Below are 6,000 nucleotides of genomic sequence, written 5' to 3'. Positions count from 1 at the left end.
CCTGGGGACAAACAGGCAGCCAGGAGGAAATTCTGGGAAGTCTCTAGGGCCTTCCTGAAAGGGACCATTCACTGTTGGGGTGAGAGAAAACTAAGATGTTGGGGTAGCACAGCCCTAGGAACCCCTCCCAGACCTGGCATGTCACAAAGATGATGCCAAGCCTGGCTTGCTCTATGGATTCCAGTTGACCTGATGTCTGTGCATCTCTGCCCCTCTGTGACCGAGGTGATGGGGTCTTACAACTGGGCCAACCCTGAGTCCTGCCAAGCCTGCCCCAGCCATAAGGATCTGCCCAGAAGGAACACAATACTTTGGGATACAATACTTCCCCTGGAGTCCTGCTTATGACCTGGAACAGATTCTTCTCCCTTTGGCTCTACCCTGCAGCATGCCATAGGCTCCAGGTCCCACCTCCCCTGACAGGTCATTCACCTTCTTCCACAGTCTGGTCCCTTCAGGAGTCCCCCACTTTCCTTTCAGAAACCCTCTCCATGAGGTACCCAAGAACAACACACACTGAGATCAGAGCCTTTTAGAGTCATCATTTCTTCAATGACCTCCGATTTCCAGAGCTAAAGTAGAAACCAGGTACACCCACCTACTGCCCCTGAAGCCCTAGAGGAGTCCAGTATTAGATACCATGCCATCCTACTGGAGTCCAGTATTAGAGACAGGTATGAGTCCTGCATAGCCCAGTTGGCTAGTGTCTCTTTCTAGAGTTGAATTAGATTACACTAACTCTCTCATTGCTACTCTTGGGCCGGGAGGGCTTCCAAGAGGAAGCCAGCAAGGTGTCCCCTGATGTTCTTTAATTCTGAGATGCCATGAAGACGCATGAGAGGGGTAGTGGCCGGGGCAGCAAGGAAACCCTACAAAGGGCCCTGACTCCAGGAGCCTGGGTGCTGCCTACCTTTCTTGCCCAGCTCTGCTCTGCCTGGCCAGGCAGCTGGGATGGAGCTGCAAGCTGTCAGAAGGTGCTAATTGTTGTTTAGCTCTGAGCCAGCTCCTTGCTCTGGTCTTTTTTTCCACCCTCTCTCTCTTTTTTATTTGAGCGTCTAGAACTCATGGTAAATAGTCATTTGGCCCTCAGAGCCCTGCAAATTGGTGTTTATGGTGTGAAGATGAGGAGGACCCAAGACTAGTCCACCCAAATACAGCCCAGCAAGGAGGGAGGAGAGAGGGAAGGAGGCATGGGCCCAGCAGGGACTGGGCACCCTATCCAGGCCAGCTCTGCTGGTTGATCCAGGAGAGCTTCCAGGAAGAGGCTCCTTAATCCTTAGCAGTGGGGAGCCTGAAAGTGCAAGAACTGGGGCAGAGCCCATATTTAGCACCCAGGAGACACTGAAGGATAGGAGAGAGATGAGGGAGGGATAAAGGAAGAGAGGGAAGGAGGGAGGAAAAGAGGAGGGAGGGAGGGAGGGAGGAAGGGGGAATCCATGTGCATAGGCCCTTCTCACCCAGTGGCCTCACAGATTTGAGACAGGAATGTATGGCTTCTGTATGGTGCTTGTGGGGTGCAGGGTGTGGAAGGCAGGTGCCAGAGGAATTCCAAGCCTGAGCAGATGGCTGGGAGGGCTTCTTGGGAGAAGGGGACTTCCCCAGTTGTTCGCCTCTCACTGTGGAGAGCAGGCAGGCCTGTGCAGAACCCTCAGGCTCCTTGGCAGTGGTGGTTCAGCAAGCTCCCTTCACCCCAAGCTCCTCAGCTCCCTCTGCTGCAGGAAGCCCAGATGCTGCTACTGAAGCTTCCCTGTCCCTTCTCCATTCCTGGCACAGACCTGAGATACTCTGCTACCCCACAGTGCCAGGCTTTATAAAGCAATCTGACCCTTGACCAGCCCACCTGACACAGCTCTGGAAGGGTGAGTCCCAAAACTCTAAGAAGGCCATTTGACGTCTGTAGTTTGGAGTAGACCCTGGGGGTTACACATGCTTCTCCCCCGACTGTTTTTATTGTTTGGGTCTGGGTTGGAGCAATAAAGTTAAGTGTCAGCTTGCACCTCAGGGACCAGGGACTAATCTTGTGGGTGTCATGACCCAGGCAACATTCCATACGCCATGGACCTGATCCCATGTGTCCCTCTGCTCAAGGATATTCCATGGCTCCCTAGTGTCCACCAGATGAAATTAGACTCCGAGGCTTATCCACCTCACAGTCTGGTCCTTTAAATGAGTCCTTGATCTATGGAGTGAGAGACCGTCCTACCCAGGAACTGTTACATTCATCTGTCTTCTAACTGCAGTTGGCCCCACATGTAACCTTCAATCCCTCAGGGGCTCCCTGACCTCTGTACCGGAAAGTCTTGGATCTCTTAACCTTTTCTCTCCTGGATCCTAAATTTCCAATGGCTCCTACTGACTCTGCAACTGATTCCAACCCCTGATCCTCCCCTGTCCACATTCAGGAGCCCATCACTGTCCCTGGCGACATCCTAAGTAGCAGCTTTATCTCAGGGGCCTATGAGGCAATAGAGGGGGGTATTCTGATGTCCCTGCAACCTTCTCATTCCTAGCTGAACTAAGGGCCTGCATTTCCAAGTGACCCATCTGCCAAAGGAACACACATTCCTAAGGTTAAGAAGGGGCTGCCTCAAAACGAAGGCCCTGCCGGGTCCTTGTAATCATACAATAGAAGGTAGCTTGACAGATACAGCGGGTGCACAATGCACGTGGCAAGCGTGGAAGGGGAGATACACAAGTGAGGACGGTGCAGGTGAGGATAATACAGGAGGAGAGGGGCACATGACGATTGTAGGGTGGAGGAGGTGCGAGAGCGGACCTTGCAGGTGAGGACGGTGTAAATGAAGATGGTGCAGGAGAGGGCCCTCCAGGTGGAGCAGGTGCAGATGAGGGGAGGTAAATCAGGGAGAGGGCAGGTGGGGAAGCTGCAGGAGATGATGGTGTAGCTGAAGAAGGCCCCGGTGAAGAAGGTGCAAGTTAAAATGTTCAAGCAGAGGAAGTGCAGATGGGGGTGGTGCAGGTGGAGAAGGCACAGATGAGGACCCTGCAAACATCATCAGGCAGGTGGGACACAACAGTGGGCCTGACCATGGTCTGTGTGAGACAGTGCACACTGGGAATGGTACAGGTAGCATACTGAAAGCGCAGGCTTTTGGTCAGATTGCCCTTCCTGACTGGGAGTCACCAATGTAAAGAAACAAGTGTTTACCCCTTCTCTCATAGTTCTCCTGTTCTTTAACCACAGGCTAGTCTTCTGCACCCCGTCCAACCCTGCACCCCGATGAATCTCTGAGGTATGAGTAGAAAGGCAACTGTCCATTTTATCCTGTTCCATGAGCCAGCTAGTTCAGAACTAAAGGTCTTTAATACTTGAGTAGCCCTGACTGGGGTGGGGGGCTTCTGACCCCCACAGCCCTGGTGCAGCCTAGCATTGCCTGGGGCCGGGTGTCCTCCATAAGCCCACTGCAGTCCCAGTCAGCTTGAGCTTGACACCCAGCAGCACTGCAAGTTCAGCCTGCAAGCATCCTTGCCAGCTACAATGTGGTCCATACTCTAGCTTCTGTCACTTGGGGATCTCTTTCAGCCTTTCCCTTCTGTTTAGGGAGATTCATTTTCTTCAGGGACAGAAGTAACCCTGAGGGAGGTGGTGGTATCACTAGGCCTTCCCACACAGCCCACCCTTCTGCTCTACCTACCTTATCCCTAGCCCACAAACCAGCTCTGCCAGGGGTTCAGACCTGACCAGCAGCTTACAGACTGCCCAGACCAGTGTGTTGGCTCTGGGTGGGCAGGCATCCTACAGAGTCTAGCAAAGTCCTTTGCTGTCACCTCTATCAACTGAAGTCGCTGCTGGCCTGTGTCTTTCCCTCTGCCTCCTTTTCCTCCTATATTTTTTTCCTCACTGCAACAAAACTCGGGGGATCATGGGCCCCTTGATCAGGTAGCACAGCCTCCTCCTTTCGCTCCCCTTCCATGCTTACCTCCCTTCTACATGTGGCTGTCCATCCCTGCCTCTGCAATACCCTCTGGGAGGCTCTAACTACTGCCTCTCTGACAGCTCTAACCGGTGTGGGCTGGCACACAGTGGCCAACGACAGGTGTGGAGGCTCAGTGAGCCTGAAGATGGAGGGCGGAGTAGTGATGACCCAAAAGCCACATCTAGCATCTAGACTCTAGTGGTGAGAGTCAGGACCTCTCTGGTGTCCCCAGAGCCAATCCTGTAAGCCATAGTGGGGAAACTGAGGCAATTAGAACATCAGAGTATCTTAGGACAAGAGCTTCCTCAAGACTCCCAACATGTGAATATGATGTTGCTATTGCTGCCAAGGCTACTGGACAGCGCCAAGCTCGGGGACCATCTGAGGAGATATGGAAGGGCCAGCCCCTGGGCACAGTCCAGACTTTACCACAGACCCAGCCTGGGGCACAGGTGTTAGGGGTGGGGCTCACGTTGGCGGGAGTGCTGGGTGCAGATGCTTCAGCTGGGCTTTTTAATTAACCTCTGCAGGCTGCTCAGAAGGGCCCCAATTAAGTGCAGAATGCAGTGGCAGAGTGGGGTCACAGAGAGGAGCTGCTTTTAATTAAAGTGCAGTGGCCTGGGCAGGAGCGCCCCCGCCTGACCGCCTCCTCAACAGGTCCTGTTCAGCTCAAAGGCAGTCACGTGATGGGTAGATGCCAGAGAACTCTGCAGTCTTGTCTGGCTGAGATCCCACTACATAACAACAGAACCAAGGGCTGCCTTGTCTAGCCTGTGTGGCCACTGCCAAGCAGCCCCTCTCCCAGCCACCTTGTCCCCTCTGACCTCTTCTCATTCGTCACCTGACCTGGAGTAACCATCTGCTACCCATTCAATAAGCAGGTCCCTGGTATAATAAGCATCTGTGGTATGTCTACTTCAGAAGCAGCAAAAAGAATAAAACAAATAATTACATCAAATGTGCATGGGCAATGGAATTAAGCAAGTTGGGGAGGGGTGGAGGCAGCCCTGTAAAGGAGCAGGAGGCAGAAGAAAGGGGAGGGAGCTCTCCTGGAGAGGGAAGAGCCTGGTAAAACCCAGAGCAGTAGCTGAGCAGGACTGAGTGGCTGAGGTACCCAGCAAGGACAAAGTCTGGAAGCAAAAGTAAAAGGGAAAGGCAGACTTTTTTTCCAAATGGCCAGAAGGCTGATGAGGACTCTCAACATAATCAGCTCTTCAGGACAAACCATGGGAGAGTGCTGGTGAGACAGCTCAGTGGGTTAAAAGGTGCTTTGCCATCAAGTCTGAAGACCTGGCACCCACATAGTGAGAGAGATGACTTCCACCAGTTATCTTCTGATTTCTGTGCACGAAATGCTTGCATATGCTTATACAACACATGTACACCCGCACACAATCAATCAATCAACCAATGTAATATTTAAAAACGAGGCGATACCATCTCTTGCCTCCTAGGACGTCTTATACACCAGCAAAGCAGCAGGGGATGGTTGCACAGACCTGTGATCCCAGCAGTTGGAAGTGGAGGCAGGAGCGTTAGAAGAAGTTCAAGGTTATCTTCAGCTACATAGGGATTTGGGGCCTGTCTGAGCTATATGAGATCTTGTTTCAAAACAACAGCAACAACAAAATTGGATGGTGAAAGTAGAGTTCCAGCCTCCTTCCTGTTGCAAATTCCAGGCAGTTGTTCCCTCACCTATTACAATGGTTCTAAGTAAGATCTGTCTTATCATTCTTTTTATGAAAAAAAAAACAGCTGACATAAAAACTTATACAGGTATTTTATTACACATACACAGAGGGAGGGGGAGGGAGAGAGAGAGAAAGACAGAGACAGAGACAGAGAGAGACAGAGAGTGCTGATAAAGGCTTTTGAACTTCACTCTGAAGATCATCGGTTTTGTGGGGTTTCTAGCAAGAAAGAACATTTGCTAGGCATCTGACCCTCTACAAAGCTCACTGTCTAGGAAGACAGGAAGCCCCCCAGGACCTTGGCCCAAGCACAGGTCCTGAGCATCAGTATGTCCTGATGCAATTGACCCTAACCATGCCTCTGAGAGCACTCT

The sequence above is a fragment of the Cricetulus griseus genome, chromosome 7 (assembly GCF_003668045.3).
Source record: "Cricetulus griseus strain 17A/GY chromosome 7, alternate assembly CriGri-PICRH-1.0, whole genome shotgun sequence".
Lineage (NCBI taxonomy): Eukaryota > Metazoa > Chordata > Mammalia > Rodentia > Cricetidae > Cricetulus > Cricetulus griseus.
This window is presented reverse-complemented; position numbering follows the sequence as displayed.